The sequence below is a fragment of the Bos indicus genome, chromosome 20, assembly GCF_029378745.1.
Source record: "Bos indicus isolate NIAB-ARS_2022 breed Sahiwal x Tharparkar chromosome 20, NIAB-ARS_B.indTharparkar_mat_pri_1.0, whole genome shotgun sequence".
Classification (NCBI taxonomy): Eukaryota; Metazoa; Chordata; class Mammalia; order Artiodactyla; family Bovidae; genus Bos; species Bos indicus.
The window spans coordinates 2,476,843-2,497,854 of record NC_091779.1 but is presented as its reverse complement, the minus strand read 5'-3'; the positions used below and the strand labels follow the sequence as shown (position 1 = coordinate 2,497,854).

At 41.4% G+C, this 21,012-nt stretch overlaps 1 protein-coding gene across 4 annotated transcripts in view; it reads right to left on the bottom strand.

Annotated features, from left to right (window-relative positions):
- Positions 1-21,012, bottom strand: part of KCNIP1 (potassium voltage-gated channel interacting protein 1) — a 405,417-nt gene that overhangs the window by 57,047 nt on the left and 327,358 nt on the right. The window lies entirely within an intron of this gene.

The window sequence follows — 21,012 nt, the reverse complement described above, 5'->3', positions numbered from 1 at the left end:
TTCCCCTAAAGTCAGGAACAAGACAAGGGTGCCCACTTTTACCACTACTATTCAACATAGTTTTGGAAGTTTTGGCCACAGCAATCAGAGCAGAAAAGAAATAAAAGGAATCCAAATTGGAAAAGAAGAGTAAAACTCTCACTGTTTGCAAATGACATAATCCTCTACACAGAAAACCCCAAAGGCTCCACCAGAAAATTATTAGAGCTAATCAATGAATATAGTAAAGTTGTAGGATATAAAATCAACACACAGAAATCCCTTGCATTCCTATACACTAACAATGAGAAAACAGAAGGAGAAATTAAGGAAACAATTCCATTCACCATTGCAATGAAAAGAATAAAATACTTAGGAATATATCTACCTAAAGAAACTAAAGACCTATATATAGAAAACTATAAAACACTGGTGAAAGAAGTCAAAGAGGACACTAATGGAGAAATATACTGTGTTCATGGGTTGGAAGAATTAATATAGTGAAAATGAGTATACTACCCAAAGCAATCTATAGATTCAATGCAATCCCTATCAAGCTACCAAAGGTATTTCTCACAGAACTGGAACAAATAATTGTATATCTTGTATGGAAATACAAAAAAAACTTTGAATAGCCAAAGCAATCTTGAGAAAGAAGAATGGAACTGGAGGAATCAACCTGCCTGACTTCAGGCTCTACTACAAAGCCACAATCATCAAGACAGTATGGTACTGGCACAAAGACAGAAATATAGATCAATGGAACAAAAATAGCCCAGAGATAAATCCATGCACCTATGGACACCTTATCTTTGACAAAGGAGGCAAGAATATACAATGGATTAAAGACAATCTCTTTAACAAGTGGTGCTGGGAAAACTGGTCAACCACTTGTAAAAGAATGAAACTAGAACACTTTCTAACACCATACACAAAAATAAACTCAAAATGGATTCAAGATCTAAACATAAGACCAGAAACTATAAAACTCCTAGAGGAGAACATAGGCAAAACACTCTCCGACATAATTCATAGCAGGATCCTCTATGACCCACCTCCAAGAAACTGTTTTTAAAAAGTGAGAATTCACTCATCAGTTGCTTGTATAATTACTATGTAAAAAATAGGTAAACCTCTTTTTACAAATCAGGTGAGTTGAATATTTTATATTTCTCTTTCTGTGAAGAATCTCAACCGAGTCACATGCAGTTGCTTTGACTAGTATATGGCCCTCACTTTTCTCAGAATCTATGACTTTGGATAGAAAAGTAAGCTCTAAAAAGTTCATTGTGCTTGTATGATAGACTGTGAAATACCAGGCATGCTATGCCAGCAAATCCTGTGTGTCTTTGTGCTGGGTTTCAGATGTTCTCAACTGCAGGACGGGGCTGGGAGAAGTGGGCAGGGAGCAGAACGGGGCCTGGAGTCAGGCTTGTTTTGTCAGTCAGGTTAGGGGTCTTCAGGCTGTGGCTGAATGAAAAAGCGGTGGCTTGGGTCTGGGTGGCTCTGGGGAGCTCTTTAAGATCCAAACACTAGAAACGCTTCTGACCACAGAATGCATTCTCCTGATTAGAGGAGAGGAGGTCCTGGTTGTCCTCCTGCTTGTCATACAAGTGGAAAATTTTAGATAAAGAACAGGGGGGTTCCCCGGAGCAGAAGAAGAGGTTGTCCGTATGGGGAATTAGAGGTCTGAGGAGACCTCTCCCATTTACCTTGAAAGGGAACATCATAAGTTTTGAAAAATAATAAATAATGAGCAGACTTGGTAGGGAGAGAAAAAGGAGAAGCAGAGGAAATAAGTGTCCTTTTCTCCCAATATTTCAGAGAAGGTGGATAATAGACACTGCTTAAAGCCAACATTTAAGTAGTCAAGGATTAAGTGTGCCATTTAAAGCATAATTATACATACAGAAGAATTAAACAAAGCAAATCTGGAGGTAGAAAAAGGGAAGAGAAACAATGAGGATATAGTATAGCACAGGGAATTACAGCCATTATCTTGTAATAGCATTTAATGGAGTACAATCTGTAAAAACACTAAATCACTATATTGTACACCTGAAACTAATATAATACTGTAAATCAACTATACTTCAATTTAAAAAAATGAAAGAAGGAGAAAAAAAGAGAGAGGGTGAGGTTAAGGTTGTAGATGAGTAGTCCACTTGAACTGTTTCTGTTCGTTCAGTGGTAGGATGGTATATGGACACGCACACACACAGAGGTACCAAGACACATTTACCAGCAGGATCATGCTCCTCTTAGAGGCTCTAGGGGAAAATTCATTCCTTTGCCTCTTCTAGCTTCTGGGGGCTGCTTGTGGCCGCACCATTCAGTCCCTGCCTCCATCTTCACGTTGTCTTCTCCTCTTCTGTCTGTGTCTAACCTCTGCCTGCATCGCTTTTATGATACTTATGATGGCATATAGGACCCAACAAGATGATTCAGGATAGTCTCAAGATCTTTAATCATACTTGCAAATAACTTTTTTCTTTAATAAAGTGATTAGGACCTTTGGGTGCACTTTTGGGTGCCCATGTTTCAATCCAGTACAACCCAACTTTATTAGGTTACAAACATTTTACCAAAAGGAATACTACAGACATTTGATAACTAGAAATGGTGATATTCCCAATGCTCTAGGCACAGTTTAAGAGCAAGTTTGCCACACTCGGACAATAAAAAGTGCTCTGGAACTCAGAAGGCATGAATTGAGTCCCAAAATTGTTATTTTCTAGCTATGTGACTTTGAAGTCAAAGCCCCAGAACCTGAGTCTTTTGTTAACACTGTAAAAGTGGTTCAATGATAATATAAGATTTTTATCTCTCGCAGGATTTTTCTGTTGTCCAAGTCAAACATGAGATGGGCAATGTTTTTTCAACTATAAAATATATGCAGGCACTAAGTCCGTAAGAAATGGTTAAAGTCAGATATATGTGGGTAGTTGGCTTCATATGAACCATATTTCAAATATTTTGCCATCAAGTGGATCCAGAAAAATTTCTGAGTAATACTATATGTTTAATACAATTTAGAATGCATAGAAAATGGACTTTCTAAAGACCCCAGTAGACACACATGGATTCTCAGGGTTTCCCAAAGAGTTTTGCCAAGTTATTATTGCTATACTTTTTGTCTGCTGTTCTTGAGTAGCTTGTGACATTCCTTTTTTCATGAACAAGTTACCGTCAGAGACAGCAAAATAACCCTATATTTAGAAACATATAAGATACGGCAGCAGGCGAACCCACTTTGAGGAAATCTGTCATGTGCCTCACTGCTTAAGGCAGTGCTTGGAGTTAGAATCCCCAGAAAAATCCCCAAGAAAAAGAAATGCAGAAAGGCAAAATGGTTGTCTGAGGAGGCCTTATAAATAGCTGTGAAAAGTAGAGAAGCCAAAGGCAAAGGAGAAAAGGAAAGATATACCCATTTGAATGCAGAGTTCCAAAGAATAGCAAGGAGAGATAAGAAAGCTTCCTCAGTGATCAGTGCCAAGAAATACAGGAAGACAGCAGAATGGGAAAGACTAGAGATCTCTTCAAGAAAATTAGAGATACCAAGGGAACATTTCATGCAAAGATGGGCTCAATGAAGGACAGAAATGGTATGGACCTAACAGAACCAGAAGATATTAAGAAGAGGTGGCAAGAATACACAGAAGAACTATACAAAAAAAGACCTTCATGACCCAGATAATCACAATGGTGTGATCACTCACCTAGAGCCAGACATCCTGGAATGTGAAGTCAAGTGGGCCTTAGGAAGCATCACTACGAACAAAGGTAGTTGAGGTAATGGAATTCCAGCTTAGCTATTTCAAATCCTGAAAGATGATGCTGTGAAAGTGCTGCATTCAATATGCCAGCAAATTTGGAAAACTCAGCAGTGGTCACAGGACTGGAAAAGGTCAGTTTTCATTCCAATTCCAAAGAAAAGCAATGCCAAAGAATGTTCAAACTACTGCACAATTGCACTCATCTCATATGCTAGTAAAGTAATGCTCAAAATTCTCCAAGCCAGGCTTCAATAGTACATGAACTGTGAACTTCCAGATGTTCAAGCTGGATTTAGAAAAGGCAGAGGAACCAGAGATCAAATTGCCAACATCCGTTGGATCATCAAAAAAGCAAGAGAGTTCCATATAAACATCTGCTTCTGCTTTATTGACTACAACAAAGCCTTTGACTGTGTGGATCACAATAAACTGGAAAATTCTGAAAGAGATGGACATACCAGACCACCTGACCTGCCTTTTGAGAAATCTGTATGCAGGTCAGAAAGCAACAGTTATAACTGGACATGTAACAACAGACTGGTTTCAAATTGGGAAAGGAGTACGTCAAGACTGTATATTGTCACCCTGTCTTTTTAAATTATATATAGTATATCATGAGAAACACTGGGCTGGATGAAGCACAAGCTGAAGTCAGGATTGCTGGGAGAAATATCAATAACTTCAGATATGCAGATGACACCACCCTTATGGCAGAAAGTGAAGAACTAAAGAGCCTCTTGATGAAAGTGAATGAGGAGAGTGAAAAAGTTGGCTTAAAACTCAACATTCAAAAAACTAAGATCATGGCAGCTGGTCCCATCACTTCATGGCAAATAGATGGGGAAACAGTGGAAACAGTGACAGACTTTACTTTTTGGGGCTCCAAAATCACTGCAGATGGTAATTGAAGCAAATTAAAAGACACTTGCTCCTTGGAAGAAAAATTATGACCAACCTAGACAGCATATTAAAAAGCAGAGACATTGATGACAAAGGTCTGTCTAGTCAAAGCTATGGTTTTTCCAGTGGTCATGTATGGATGTAAGAGTTGGACAATAAAGAAAGCTGAGCACTGAAGAATTGATGGTTTTGAACTGTGGTATTGGAAAAGACTCTTGAGAGTCTCTTGGACTGCAAAGAGATCCAACAAGTCCATCCTAAAGATCAGTCCTGAATATTCATTTAGGTCATACCTGAATGTTCTAGTGGTTTTCCCTACTTTCTTCAATTTAAGTCTGAATTTGGCAATAAGAAGTTCATGATCTGAGCCACAGTCAGCTCCTGGTCTTGTTTTTGCTGACTGTATAGAGCTTCTCCATCTTTGGCTGCAAAGAATATAATCAATCTGATTTTGGTGTTGACCATCTGATGATGCCCATGTGTAGAATCTTCTCTTGTGTTGCTGGAAGAGGGTGTTTGCTATGACCAGTGCGTTTTCTTGGCAAAACTCTATTAGCCTTTCCCTGCTCCATTCCGTACTCCAAGGCCAAATTTGCCTGTTACTCCAGGTGTTTCCTGACTACCTACTTTTGCATTCCAGTCCCCTATAAACAAAAGGACATCTTTTCTGGGTGTTAGTTCTAAAAGATCTTGTAGGTCTTCATAGAACTGTTCAACTTCAGCTTCTTCAGCATTACTGGTTGGGGCATAGGCTTGGATTATCGTGATTTTGAATGGTTTGCCTTGGAAACGAACAGAGATCATTTTGTCATTTTTGAGATTGCATCCAAGTACTGCATTTCGGACTCTTTTGTTGACCATGATGGCTACTCCATTTCTTCTAAGGGATTCCTGCCCACAGTAGTAGATATAATGGTCATCTGAGTTAAATTCACCCATTCCAGTCCATCTTAGTTCGCTGATTCCTAGAATGTTGACGTTCACTCTTGGCATCTCCTGTTTGACCACTTCCAATTTGCCTTGATTCATGGACCTAACATTCTAGGTTCCTATGCAATATGGCTCTTTACACGTCGGACCTTGCTTCTATCACCAGTCACATCCACAGCTGGGTATTGTTTTTGCTTTGGCTCCATCCCTTGATTCTTTCTGGAATTATTCCTCCACTGATCTCCAGTAGCATACTGGGCACCTAGCGAATTCGGGAGTTCATCTTTCAGTGTCTTACCTTTTTGCCTTTTCATACTGTTCATGGGGTTCTCAAGGCAAGAATACTAAAGTGGCTTGCTATTCCGTTCTCCAGTGGACCACATTCTGTCAGACCTCTCCACCATGACCTGTCCATCTTGGGTGGCCCCACATGGCATGGATTAGTTTCATTGAGTTAGGCAAGGCTGTGGTCCATGTGATCAGATTGGCTAGTTTTCTGTGATTATGGTTTCAGTGTGTCTGCCCTCTGATGCCCTCTCACAACACCTACCATCTTACATGGGTTTCTCTTACCTTGGACATGGGTCATTCAGGTATGACCTAAATCAAATCCCTTATGATTATATAGTGGAAGTGAGAAATAGATTTAAGAGGCTAGATCTGATAGACAGAATGCCTGATGAACTATGGATGGAGGTTCATGACATTATACAGGTGACAGGGATCAAGACCATCCCCAAGGAAAAGAAATGCAAAAAAGCAAAATGGCTGTCTGAGGAGGCCTTACAAATAGCTGTGAAAATAACAGAAATGAAAAGCAAAGGAGAAAATGAAAGATATAAGCATCTGAATGCAGAGTTCCAAAGAATAGCAAGGAGATAAAAAAGCCTTCCTCAGCAATCAATGCAAAGAATAGAGGAAAACAACAGAATGGGAAAGACTAGAGATCTCTTCAAGAAAATGAGAGATACCGAGGGAACATTTCATGCAAAAACAGGCTCAATAAAGGACAGAAATAGTATGGACCTAACAGAACCAGAAGATATTTAGAAGAGGTGGCAAGAATACACAGAAGAACTATACAAAAAAGATCTTCACGACCCAGATACTCACGATGGTGTGATCACTCACCTAGAGCCAGACATCCTGGAATGTGAAGTCAAGTGGGCCTTAAGAAGCATCACTATGAACAAAGCTAGTGGAGGTAATGGAATTCCAGCTCAGCTATTTCAAATCCTGAAAGATGATGCTGTGAAAGTGCTGCACTCAATATGCCAGCAAATTTGGAAAACTCAGCAGTGGCCACAGGACTGGAAAAGGTCAGTTTTCATTCCAATTCCAAAGAAAAGCAATGCCAAAGAATGTTCAAACTACTGCACAATTGCACTCATTTCACACGCTAGTAAAGTAATGCTCAAAATTCTCCAAACCAGGTTTCAGTAATACATGAACCGTGAACTTCCAGATGTTCAAGCTGATTTTAGAAAAGGCAGAGGAACCAGAGATCAAATTGCCAACATCTGCTGGATCATGGAAAAAGCAAGAGAGTTCCAGAAAAACATCTATTTGTGCTTTATTGACTACACCAAAGCCTTTGACTGTGTAGATCGCAATAAACTGGAAAATTCTGAAAGAGATGGGAATACCAGACCATCTGACCTGTCTCTTGAGAAACCTGTATGCAGGTCAGAAAGCAACAGTTAGAACTGGACATGGAACAACAGACTGGTTCCAAATAGGAAAAGGAGTACGTCAGGGCTGTATATTGTCACCTTGCTTATTTAACTTATATGTAGAGTATATCATGAGAAATCCTGGGCTGGAAGAAGCACAAGCTGGAATCAAGATTGCCGGGAGAAATATCAGTAACCTCAGATATGCAGATGACACCACCCTTATGGCAGAAACTGAAGAGGAACTAAAAACCTCTTGATGAAAGTGAAGGAGGAGATGTTGGCTTAAATGTTGGCTTAAAGCTCACATTCAGAAAACTAAGATCATGGCATCTGGTCCCATCACTTCATGGCAAATAGATGGGGAAACAGTGGAAACAGTCAGACTTTATTTTTTGGGGCTCCAAAATCACTGCAGATGGTGACTTAGCCATGAAATTAAAAGATGCTTACTCCTTGGAAGGAAAGTTATGACCAACCTAGACAGCATATTTAAAAACAGAGAAATTATTTTGCCAACAAAGGTCCATCTAGTCAAGGCTATGGTTTTTCCAGTAGTCATGAATGGATGTGAGAGTTGGACACTGAAGAAAGCTGAGCGCCAAAGAATTGATGCTTTTGAACTGTAGTGTTGGAGAAGACTCTTGAGAGTCCCTTGGACTGCAAGGAGATCCAACCAGTCCATCCTAAAGGATATCAGTCCTGGGTGTTCATTGGAAGGACTGCTGTTGAAGCTGAAACTCCAATACTTTGGCCACCTCATGCGAAGAGTTGAGTCATTGTAAAAGACCCTGATGCTGGGAGGGATTTTGAGCAGGAGGAGAAGGGGACGACAGAGGATGAGATGGCTGGATGGGATCACCGACTCAATGGACATGGGTTTGGGTAGACTCTGGGAGTTGGTGATGGACAGGGAGGCCTGGCGTGCTGCAGTTCATGGAGTCGCAAAGAGTCAGACATGACTGAGAGACTGAACTGAACTGAACTGAACTGAATATTCATTTGAAGGACTGATGCTGAAGCTGAAACTTCAATACTTTGGCCACCTGATGAGAAGAACTGACTCTTTTGAAAAGACCCTGATGCTGGGAAAGATTGAAAACAGGAGGAGAAGGGGACAACAGAGGATGAGATGGTTGGATTGCATCACTGACTCCATGGACATGAGTTTGAGTAAACTCCAGGAGTTGGTGATAGACAGGGAAGCCTGGCATGCTGCAGTCCATGGGGTCACAAAGAGTCAGATATGACTGAGAGACTGAACTGAGCTGAACTGAATATTCATTTGAAGGACTGATGCTGAAGCTGAAACTCCAATACTTTGGCCACCTGATGAGAAGAACTGACTCTTTTGAAAAGACCCTGATGCTGGGAAAGATTGAAAACAGGAGGAGAAGGGGACAACAGAGGATGAGATGGTTGGATTGCATCACTGACTCCATGGACATGAGTTTGAGTAAACTCCAGGAGTTGGTGATAGACAGGGAAGCCTGGCATGCTGCAGTCCATGGGGTCACAAAGAGTCGGATATGACTGAGAGACTGAACTGAGCTGAACTGGAGCTAGGATAGTGAATCACTTCTGAGGTTACCATCGCACAGTCAGTGTACATGGTGGTTTGGAGAAAGGCTGTCATCTGGTGAGGGCAGAGTTTCATAAAGCTGGCCTAGCAAGAGTGAGAAGAGAGGCAAAGGATTAACTGGTATGGTCTCTGAACCTTCTGGGAGGCATTACTTGCCTGTCGCCTCCACATTCCTGTCTCAATCTTCTCTCCGTAGCCCCTGTTGCCTTCACTTTGGTGGAAGTGAAGATGAGCTTGATTGACTGGCAGGCCCTGGCAATGACAGTTGGGTGTGCATGGTGACATTAGCATATCAGGGACAGATCATCCTAGTGTTCCTACTCTGGACGTTTCACTGGCAACTTTGAAATCCAGGAGGATTTGATGAACTTTAAATCAAAGACATAAAGAATGGATTTTATCTTTTTCCCCTGTTGAGTGGTATATTCGTATGATTGGCAGGATCTAAGACTGAAAAGAATTATTTATGAAGTATCTGCTATGAAATAGATAATAAGCTTGGTACCTTCCCATATGCCACTTCATTTAATTCTTACATTATGTAGCATAACTACTAATGTTTTGGGTTTAATTGTGTCATCCAAAAAAATATATTGAGGTCATAATCCCTGATAGCTATAAAGGTGACTTTACTTAGAAATAGAGTCTTTGCATATGTAATCAAGTTAAGATGAGGCCATTAAGGTCAGTTCTAACACAATATGACTGGTGTTCTTATACGAAGAGTCAATGTTATGTGAAAACAGAGACACAGAGAGAAGGTGGGCATGTGAAAATGGAGGCAGAGATTGGAGTGATGCTGCTGCTGCTGCTGCTGCTGCTAAGTCACTTCAGTCGTGTCCGACTCTGTGTGACTCCGTAGACGGCAGCCCACCAGGCTCCCCCGTCCCTGGGATTCTCCAGGCAAGAACACTGGAGTGGGTTGCCATTTCCTTCTCCAATGCATGAAAGTGAAAAGTGAAAGTGAAGTCGCTCAGTCGTGTCTGACCCTCAGCGACCCCATGGACTGCAGCCCACCAGGCTCCTCCATCCATGGGATCCTCCAGGCAAGAGTACTGGAGTGGGGTGCCATTGCCTTCTCCATGGAGTGATGCTACCAGAAACCAAAGAAGACCCGGAGCTATCAGAAGAAACTGGGAGAGGAAAGGATTGTCTTCTAGAGGCCCAGGGGTAGTATGACCCTGCCAACACCTTGTTTTTGGAATTCTAGCCTCCAGAACTGTGACAGAAGACATTGATATTGTTTGAGCCACCCAATTTGAAATAATCTGTTACAGGAAATCAATATAACCATTATTCTCACTTCTCTACTTTTTGCAAATGAGGAAAGTAAAACCTGGAGAAAAAGAGACTTGCTCAGGATCACACAACTGATAAATAGCACACAAGGATCAAAACCCAAATCTTTTGACTCTGGTCCAATACATACATTATTTCAAAACTACTACTGAAAAATTAAATAAGAACAAGACCCTTGAATACTAATGAGTTCTTTAGAGACGTCCCACTGTTCTCCTTAAATTTACTGCGTCATATTGGCCCCTCCAGTAGGAGGTAGTCTTCTCAATATTAAGTAGGTGAATAGAATTTCTCATACACACAAACATTAAAAATGGTATCTCAGACTATATGGCAAAGGTTGTAGCATAGGAGCCTATGTGTGGTATAGACTTTATGACAGACCACAGGCTCTGTCTGGAGCTAACTTACTTGTTGAGGTGCTAGTTGTCCAGGATGGAGAATGAAATTTTAGAGTCAAATATCCACTTATTGCTATTGCTGTATCTTTGGAAATTTTATGTAACTTCTCTAAAACTGTATTCTTCCTTACATAAAAGGAACAACAATATCTACTTTCCACAGTTATTACTTTTTTTCCTTTAGAGTGTTATTTTGAGGGCTACATTAGCTCACGTATATAAAAGCACCTGGCACCTCGGATATTGTAGGTGCTGAATAAATGTTAATCCCTTCCTTCATCTGGGTTCCTGGAGGCAATCTTAAACATATGTTCTCTACATTTTACCTTAATCCCCTCATTATTATAACATAAGATGAGTAACTGATATTTTCTGTGGTAATAAAATCAAAAGCTGTAACCTTGAGATGTTAGAGCAGAGGATGGGAGATGATTACCTCTGGATATGGAAAGGAAGAACAGGGTAGTATTTCCACTGCACCTTATAAGGAAGTAGGCAGCTCTTACATTAATCTGTAATCTCAGTGGGTATCTACTCTGAAGGTCTGAGAGGGGACAGAATACGTTGTCTTGGAATCTGGTGGAAAAGAGAGGTTTTTCTAAATTTTTATGACAAATTTTTTGGCAAGATAAGTTTGGAATTTTAGAAGGGCACAAATAAGGGACTGAGGGACAGGAGGAATCTCTATGTGCATACAGAGCTATTCTTCCAGATTGTTAGGTTTCCAGTGGGTTTTAAGAAAGAAAAAGTTTTCTGAATGTGCTTCAGCCTTTAAAATCTCAGGGAAACACAGCCATAGACTTTAGAATCATATTGAAATTCACTAAATTTTAGCTAAAGATTAAAAATTTCTTACATAGAGATAACATATAAAATAGATCAAATGGAGCTGGTTTTCTGGAAGCAGAAATGAATGGCTCAGGGTCTGCTTTACCAACCCAACCACAAAACCAAATACAAAGCAATCTCGGGGTTACTCAAGGATTCCATGAAGCAGAGACTGAAAGTCACCAATAGCCTCATAGGAAATTGAGATCTAAATAAAACAGTGATATTACCGAGGTTAAACAGAGACAGATTATTGGTAGAAACCAGGTCTCTTGGCCCCTAGTCCAGAGCTCATCCAACCACATCATTCTGTCCTTAAGTCTCTGGTCTCCCTTATTTTTGGTTCATAATTTAGCTAATTCTTTGTCTGAAAATGTATTTCATTATTAGGTATGTTACCTCTTGGAAGAGGAATTCTGTCTACACTATGCAGTTATGAAAGAATATACATCAAATATGCAACAAACATGCATTTAATATACACTGTTGGAGGCTGGCCTTGTTTAATGCATGGTTTATCAAAATTAGAATCTAGAAAGTTTCTCAGAGCCTAATTTTATGTATATGAACAATAGAAAACCTATGTTCTACTTGGAACAAAATCTCATGAGAAGGAAGAAAATGCTTTTCATTTTTTGAGCTCCTTTAACTTTGGGAACCAAGCCACTAGCTTTACAGTAATAAACAGCCTGGTCAACCTGAATTTTAAACTACATTTTCAGTAAGGAATGGCAGATGAGGTGGATTTAGAGTAAGGGTTCTTTTGAATATTGAGGGTTAAGGGTTGGGGAAAGAAATTGATATCTTTGTTTAATGTCTTTTCATTGTTGGGCACTGTGATTGGCATTTTGCAAAATCTTTTACTACCATAATCTTCCCAACTACTTCTTAAACAAAGTTAATCAACACAATGACTTTTGAAAGTTATTGACTTCTACCAACCTTATCAGACAATTCGAGAGAGAATTTTGATGTATTCTGCTAGTCTCACACAGCTAGTAATCCACCAAGACTCACATGCATATAGAGTGGGAAGAGAAGATCCTAATTCCCTCCTGCTTCCCCACCACTCTCTTGCGCCACGTTTCAGCACCACGGACAGTGCATCACTCCGGTGCTGGGAGTAAGGTTGGGATCAATACAGCTCTGATTTAGCCGGGCTTTTTCAAATCTCTCGGGTCTACGCTCTAAGTTCTGTGCATTTTCTAAACTACTCTCACAACCACCTAAGCTGGAAAACACATTCATATGAATCGAGGAAGCTCGAGGGTTCGCTTACCGTCTGACAAGTCAATCAGCCCGAGGTAGTGCAAAAGTTTCAGAGAGGAGCACACGACCACCACTATTCCCAGTGTTTGAAGCCCCTCGGACTCTCCCTCCGCCCACATCCTCGCGGAGCACTGGCGCACCAGCACGACGCCAAGCGGGCATTTAACGCCGGAAAATCACTCTTCCAAGCCTCCTTTCCCGCTGTTCTAAGCGCACTGTTTATTTCCACCAGTCTCTCCTCACAGTCTCTCCCTCCCTCCCTTTCTCTCCTCCCAGCTCCCTCCACCTTTCTCCTCCTCCTATCTGGCAACCTCTATGTTGCTTCATAGTAATCTTTGCTTTTATTTCATTTTCTTCTAAGGTAATCCCCCTAAAGGTTTATCCAACCCCTAACCATTAGCTACCCAATTGTTGCTGCTGTTTAGTCGCTAAATCGTACCCAACTCTTTTGCGACCCCATGGACTGTAACCCACCTGGGTCCTCTGTCCATGGGATTTCCCAGGCAAGAATACTGGAGTGGGTTGCCATTTCTTTCAGCAGGGGATCTTCCCGACCCAAGGATCGAACTCATGTCTCCTGTGTGCCCCCTATATTGCAGGTGGACTCCTTACTGCTGAGCCACCAGGGAAGCCCACGTGTAACTGTAATTGGCAAAGTCTTATAGCATACTCTGATACTCAGAGGGAATGCATGTGAGTGTAGACATAAGGGAAGACAGAAAAGGAAGAGATTTATGCTTTTCATCTGAGAAGGAGTTGAAGGTTATTTTTAAAAAGGACAACAATTTGTCTTTACTTCTTCAGTTGCAAAGAGTCAGGCTTATTCTGGAATACAGGTGGCCCCTGCTTTGACAACACAAAATGTCCCTGAAAACTGAGTCATCAAGAAAGTAACTATAACCTGGGCCAAGTCCACAGTTACATTTGTGCTTGGGCAGGTTTTATATCAGTATCAGAAATTATTAAGAGGGTAGTCAGGCTGACTAAACGATCACTTAGCAGCTCTGAATTAGCAAAACTTCTGGAAATAAAGCAAAAAACAAACAAACAAAACGGAGAAGAAAAAGATACATGGTGTATCCTAAACTTTGGGGCTCTATGTGGAACTCTGCAATTTTCTTACACTGATTGTCAGCAATGAGCCTGGCGGGGAACAGTAGTCAAAGTGGTGAAGAGGGAAGATTGGAGACTAATGTCACAGACCTGTTCTTGGGAAGATTATTTGGTCTCCATGAGGTCCAGTTTCCTCTTCTGTGAATAGATCTACCTCAAATAAGAGAACCCATGTCACGTATGAGAACAGAACACGCACTTAACAAACCCTGGTCTCAGATTTTGAGGCTCCACTATGTTGGCAACAATGTGGGAAAAAGACTCTCGTGAATTGTGGGGGGGAATGTACATTCAAACAATTTCTTGGGAGGGTAAAAACTCGTCAGAAATAAATAGTATATATACCCTTGGGTTCTGAAATTTCACATAGAGGGATGCATACATGTCTGTATAAGTATATATATATGTGTGTGTATAGGATATTTATCACATCATTTGTTCCTAACAGTAAAAGACTGAAAAAAAAAAAAAACAAAAAACATTTGCTTATCAGTGAGGAAACTGGTTAAGTAAATTACAGTGCATACATAAAAGCAATACTATATAGCTATTAAAAGAATGGCATATAAGGAATATCATTGTTGTTTAGTTGCTAAATCATATCCAACTCTTCTATGACTCCATGCATGATAGCCTGCCAGGCTCCTCTATCCATGGGATTTTCAAGCAAGAATACTGGAGTGGGTTGCCATTTCCTTCTCCAGGGGATCCTCCTGACCCAGGGATCAAACCTGTGTCTCTTGCTTGGCAGGCACATTCTTTAACACTGGGCCACCTGGAAGCCCATAAAGAATATTATATAGTCACTAAAACTATACATCTTGTAAATTTAATTATAAGTTAAAATTTGTCTTTTTGGGGAAGAATATAAAAAATATAATTAAATGAAAATAGTTGCTCAGTACAGTAGTTTAATTTTGAAAAGGGATATTTCAAATTTTACCATTCATTTTAATTTTGAAAAGGGACACACACATACACAGCTGGTATATACCTATTTTCAGAAGGATAACTGATAATTGAGAATTTTAGCTGCTTCTAGAGCGTCTGGGGCTAGAGGAAGACCCATTATTGAAATTTTCTCCCCTGTGTGTAACTGATTTTAGACAGAAAGAATAACTAAATGTGAACACTGGGCTCTCCTTTCTTTCTTTCTCTGTGATGGGGGAGACATATTCTACATATCTGAGTGAGACTCGGGAAACTCTTGTCTTCTCTGCTCTGTGCCTCCCCCATTGGCTCTATGTACCAGTCTCCAGTTTCACTGGTGCCTGGGCAGTGCCTGGAGTCAATCCATTCCAGCTTGCGAAAGCTTATTGTTAAAATTTCCGGAAACCAACAAGGCAGTTGTTAAACCTTTGGTGACTTAAAATCAACCACAGCAGGAGTATTTACACCATGGGAATTGTCAAACACTATAAATGAGTGCTTCCTCCCCCTCCTCGCTATCACAGGTTTACCAGGACTCTTACTCTGCCATTCCAGACCCCACTATGCCATTCCAGACTCCATTTGCCCAAAAGGAAGCCTGACAAATACACCTGACCCAAGATTTTCCTACCTTCCTGTGTTTTTTCCCCTCTGGAGCCCTAGCAAGTACAACGCTTAGCTCAGTGAGCTTAGTGGTATTTTAGGCCGTAGCACAGCCAGACACGAGGAACTAAATCAGGAGTACAGATATTTCCAAGTTTCTGGTAAGTCAGTTCTTTGCTCTCCTGCCTTCCCTACAAACTCTCCCGGTTTGTACCTGCTCCTGCCTGTCTCTCTCATGCTTCCTTTCCAACAAATCTACCTTTTAAGGTTGTTGCTGCCCTGACTTTCTCCTGCCTCTGCACTTTCACTTTCACTCAAGATTATGCATGCTCACTGCTCTAGATGCCAGCCCTGGGTAGATGGTTCTGGTCGCAGGCATATTTCTGTCCTGCATTTTTGCCTGTTATATGATTTCACCTGGCACACGACATTCTCAGTTCAGTTCCACTAACATATATATTACTCAGCATTTGTTAGATGCAAGGCCAGATGCTAGCAACTAGACTTAATCCTTGGTCACTTTCTAGAATTTCTGGAAATAAAAAGACATGACAAGGAGGAACTGGGGTTCCCTCTTTATGCTTTGCTGTCACCATGCAAACACATTCTTTCAAGAATTCTGGCCTCAGAGACAAGCCCCTCCTGATTGTCTCCTAACCCTGATCTTTAGGAACATCTGCGTTTCATGCGAATTACCTCAAAGATAACTGCACAGACTTAACTACAATTTTCTGGAAATTGTGGGGTGCCTTATACAATCCGCTTCCCTGTCTGAGGGAATGTCCGAGCCACTAGGGAAGCCCACACACAGCTCTGTCTGCCTTCAAAGCCCACACTCTCCCACATATCCAGTTAATAAGTGGGGTATCTGTGGTGTGGCACTTGTGAGAGATCCATGAATTATTTATTAAAGAACCTGTTATTTTCCTCACATCACATTTTCAGCCAGCATCATGTGGTGTCTGCACAAATCTTCCCTCTACATGTAACCTCCCTTTAAATTTTTATTGAAGTTCTGTCTTTCACTTGATGAGAAATTCTTACCCTAACGGGAACACTTCACAAATTGCTTTTTCTTATTTCCATATAGATTGTAAGGTGAATATGTTTGCATTGTAGATATCAGCCTGCATAGAGCTGGACATTTTTCTCACTTTGTCCCAAATTATTTTTTGGCCAAGAATCTTTGCTGGCTTTCTTCAATTCTTTATCAGCACTAACAGGCATTTTTTTTTTTTTTTTCTCTCGGCTATTTGCCATAAAGAAACAAAGGACTGGGTCATTCATGAGATGTTCCCTCTGAGTGAGGATGGTGGGGGTGGGGGTGGTGTACCGACCTCTTGACCTCTTGTATCAGATACCTGACTTTTGCTCCGACCCAGACACCACAAAACACAGGATTCCAATTCAGAATTGTCACAGTCTGACAAATGAATATTGGCTGTGGCTTTCAAGGTCCCGTAGGATTCTCGGGAACCAAGACTGTCACACTCAAAATGCCTAGCATCTTAGTCAGCTTAGGATTGTTGTTGTTCAGTTGCTAAATTGTGTCTGATGCTTTTGGATCCCATGGACTATAACCCACCAGGCTCTTCTGTCCATGGTTCGGTGCAAGAATACTGGAGCGGGTTGCGTTTCCTTCTCCAGGGGATCTTCTTTACCCAGGGACTGAACCCATGTCTCCTGCTTGGCAGGCAGATTCTTTATTACTGAGCCACCAGGGAAGCCCCAGCTTAGGATACTATAACAGAATTCTGTAGACTGGGTGATTTAAACATCAGATATTTATCTTTCACAATTTCAGAGGCTGGAAAGACTGAAATCTTTCAGGGACAAAGTCAGGGAACAAGCATAGTTGGGTTCTGGTAAGATCTCTCTTTCTGGCTTGTAAATGGTTGCCTTCTTGCTGTATCCTTACAGGGTGGAAAGAGAGAAACAGCTCTAATTTTTCCCTTTCTATAAGGACACCAATCTAATCATGAGGACTCGATCCTCATGACTCCATCGAAACATAATCACCTCACAAAGCCCCACCCCCAAGTATCATCACATTTCGAATTAGAGCTTCAGCATATGAATTTTGGCAGAGACACAAGCATTCAGTCCATAGCATGTGGTTTTCAGCAAACAACTTGCAGGTACACGGAATCTCTGGGTGTGAATTTTAGCTCTGCCACCTGTATGACCTGGGACAAGTCATTGAAATGTTTGAAGCCAGCTTCCTCACCTGTAAAATGGGAATATTCCTGGTACCCATATTATAAGATTGTTGCAATGGTGACATGCGATATTACCATAAACTGCTTTACCCAGTCCTGGACATCCAGTGAATAGCAGTGTGGCATAGAGGTTTGGTGCAAGCCTCTGGGGCCAGACCACCTGCGCTGAGTCTTAACTTGGCCTCTTACTTAGCTCTGTGACTATCGGTGAGTTACTTAACTTCTCGGGGCCTGAGTTTTCTCACAGTAAAATAGATATGATCATAACACATATTACAGACAGTTGTGAAGATGGAAATGAGTTAGCGATTATTCATAGAAAGAACTATATTAGTATCATTATCATTATTATTATCCATATGCTCCAGGAGATCATAATCAGCTGGGTCCCATGGAGAAGTCACAGATTGAGTATGTACCACAGTTTGGATCTGGGAAGAAAAAAGTATTATTTCAGGCATGGGAATAAGACTTTCTCTGGAAATTTCTAGCTGCTGAACATCTCTTCTCCAGCTACAAATTCTCCTTCCAGACAAATGGTTTCAGCTGAGTCTGATTTGCTGCTGGTTCATCTTTGTTTGTGTCATCTCCCATCAGACAGAAAATAAAATTCGATTTTAATTAGTTACTTCCACTGCGCACAGCTTGCTTTTCGCTGTGTAACCTGAAGTAAACAGAGGCGTCCTTTGGTACAGGGCCCCCAGTATTGGAGAAGTTCACTTAGTTAACTGAAAACACACGTGCAATGCTGTGTCCACATTTACTTGACTCCTCAGGGCTTGCCGCTTGTATGTGGGTTTCTGCATGGTTCTCCTGGTAACGGTAACGTAAAGTCTAAATCTCATCTGGATCAGCTAATTTGGTAGAAGCCTCATCTTCTGGAATGTTCTGTTGCAGTTGGTATAAAAATAATGCCAATAATTGCATTTGGAGATTTCTTTTCTTTAAAAGATGGGAAAGAAATGAAAGAATTCTTCAGCGCACCATCTCAGAGCTCTCATTCTACCAGAAAGCAAACTATTTAACTGCAAGGTGGTTATAGTTCAGAGAGAAAATCATTGCTATTCTCATCACTGGTCAAAATATGAAAATTATTCTTGTGTTCGTTATCATAGCCTTTATCTTGGTGCCCTTTGGGGGGCACTGACTGGATTTGTTTAATTTTGTAATGATAACTGTACAATACTAATATGATGATATCTTCCTTCCTTCTTTCTTTCATTCCCCCCTCCCTCTCTTTCCTCCCCGCCTCCTTTCTTCTTTTCCTTTCTCTCTCTCCTTTCTCAGATATTTACCGGGCCTCTGTCAGACACTGGGAACAGATGGGGAGAAAAAGTCTTTTCCATTAGGAAGTTCACAATGTCTAAAAAGTCCTCTAGGATTTCTACTAATAATTTGCAAAATTCAGCTTCACCTTTTAAATTACTTTGCGTAACGAGGTAAATTAATACTTGCTGAGCAGTACTTCAGAGCAACTGAACAACAACAATACTTGTTGAAAAAATAATGTGCCCCACTGCTTAATAAAGTTTTAAATTATGATGCAGCATTACTTTCATTTTACAGGTAAGAAAACAGGGGAGAAGAGAGGGAAATGAAATGCTCTTAGCATTTTTCATGGGTTGGGCCCTGTGCGGGGCTTTCACACAGGTTTTTTCCTGTACTTTAATTGTCTGAGTTGTGTGTTAGTCACTCAGTTGTGTTCAACTCTTTGTGATCCCATGGACTGTAATCTGCCAGGATCCTCTGGCCGTGGAATTTTCCAGGCAAGAATACTGGGATGGGTTTCCATTTCTTTCTGCAGGGAATCTTCCTGACCCAGTGATCGAACCCAGATCTCTTGGGTCTCCTGCATCGGCAGGTGGATTCTTTACCATTGCACCATAATTATCACAAGACAAGTTTTCCCAGGAGGTGATAAAACTAGTTGGTGGCAGAGCCAGGCCTAGAGTTCAGGTTTTCTGTGCGTTCTTTCTTTGAGAGGATTCACGGACTCCCCAAGACTCCGACTCCCAGTGGCCAGCGGTGGGGGGCGTGAGAGGCAGGAATCAGAGCTGATCATGGGTCACGATTTTCCTGTTTCTGCTCAGTCCTTTCTCTCAGGCCCTTTACTTCTCCTCCCAGTAGCTACAGTAACAACACAGAGTTAGAGATTTTATATACTTTGTTAACTCACTTGGTCTCAACAATGATTCTATTTCTTCACTAGCCATTATTGCTCCTGATAGTGTGTTTATGGGAAGGGGCAGATGCCGAAAGGTAAAAGCCTCAGTGTATAAAGCTGCAAGCCCTTCTCTCATAAACACAGCACTGGGGAGAGCTGACCTGCTTCAGCCAACTTCCCATGGAATCCAAGCAGGGAGAGTCTCCACCCCTTGGGTCCCAGTCTCTCCTTGGGCAATTCCCAAAGGCAGATCTGTTTATTTGATTGTATCATCAGCTCCACGGACACAGGGGCAGTGTGGAGGGTAGGGAGGAGAGACGATGGGAGACAAACTTGCTGGGTTTTCTTCTTGGATTTTAGAAAATCCTCAGGAAAGATTATCCCAAGCACTTCACAAGATTCGTTTGGGGAGGATTCTGAACCCTCTTTCAAGAATTCTGTGTCCTTTGGGATGAACTTCAAGACTCCTCCTCTTTCCATCCCTCTTCACATCAAGCATCTAGCCTGCTGGGCTCATTCTTCATTTTGCATCCCACCTATATTCCCCTCCCCTACTACAGACATAGGTCTCTCTGCTAAAAGCAGGCTAGAACACAGGAGTGGCTGCTTCCCAGCAGGGAAGAGTAACGAGCACATTAATTAACAAGTGCACAAGATTTGTGTTGATTGTCAGCCTGAATCTTTTTTACTGTTACTGCTAAGCCACTTCAGGCGTATCCGACTCTGTACGACCCCATAGACAGCAGCCCACCAGGTTCCACTGTCCCTGGGATTCTCCAGGCAAGAATAGTGGAGTGGGTTGCCATTTCCTTCTCCAATGCAGGAAAGTGAAAAGTGAAAGTGAAGTCGCTCAGTCGTGTCCAACTCTTAGCGACCCCATGGACTGCAGTCAACCAGGCTCCTCCATCCATGGAATTTTCCAGGCAAGAGTACTGGAGTGGGGTGCCATTGCCTTGGTTTGAGCAAAACTTGACTGTTGTGGATGTTCGTTTGTAAATAAAGCCAGTGAGTAATGGCATTTAAATATCCACCAATGTGTTTCAGTTTTTACCTGTTTTGCTTTCTCAGGAGGGATCCAGGCTCTGTTGGAATTTCAACACACATTCTTTCCTTCCTTCCCTCCTCTTCTTCATTGCTTTCTTCCTCTCTCCAATATCATGTTGATCGCACCAGCGATCCAACTGTGACTAAGATTAATCTCAGTCATCACAGAGTCTCCAGTCCAGTGACTGACATTGCAAACAGAACCACAGATGGGCACCGGTTCCAGCCAGTTTTGTTCCAGAGTGAATGCATTTAACATTGCGTTTCTAGCACACAGAACTTGACTTGCACTGCCCTGCTTA